This window comes from Tupaia chinensis, unplaced genomic scaffold (genome assembly GCF_000334495.1).
Source record: "Tupaia chinensis unplaced genomic scaffold, TupChi_1.0 Scaffold000437_1, whole genome shotgun sequence".
Taxonomy (NCBI): Eukaryota; Metazoa; Chordata; class Mammalia; order Scandentia; family Tupaiidae; genus Tupaia; species Tupaia belangeri.
The window spans coordinates 76,601-77,004 of NW_006159942.1; the positions used below are offsets into that span (position 1 = coordinate 76,601).

The window sequence follows — 404 nt, forward strand, 5'->3', positions numbered from 1 at the left end:
GCCACTGGGTCCAGGACACGAACTGTGGTCGACTATGTGGGAGTCCAGCAACATAGCCATTACGCTAACTGCTGGTTCCCTTTGGTTTTTTTGAAATAATTATTTACCTATTTAATTCCATTTGTTATTATTATTATTTTTTAATTTGACTAGAGAGAGAAAGGGAAAGCAAGAAAGCAAGCTGCCAGGTCCAGGACTTGAACCGTGGTCAGCCATGTGGTCAGTGCCTTTAACCTGCCGGCCCCATGCTTTTATGTTGTCTTATTAGGTTGTCTAGAAAGTCATGACATATTTTAAATGGTTTTCTATGCAAAAATGTGTCATGACTGTCCAAACAACCCAATAATTGCTGAAGTGAGAGCTCACCAGAGAGAGAGAGAGAGAGAGAGAGAGAGAGAGAGAGA

General features: G+C 41.6%; 1 protein-coding gene across 1 annotated transcript in view; it reads right to left on the reverse strand.

Annotated features, from left to right (window-relative positions):
- Window positions 1-404, reverse strand: part of BOC (BOC cell adhesion associated, oncogene regulated) — a 91,227-nt gene that overhangs the window by 12,126 nt on the left and 78,697 nt on the right. The window lies entirely within an intron of this gene.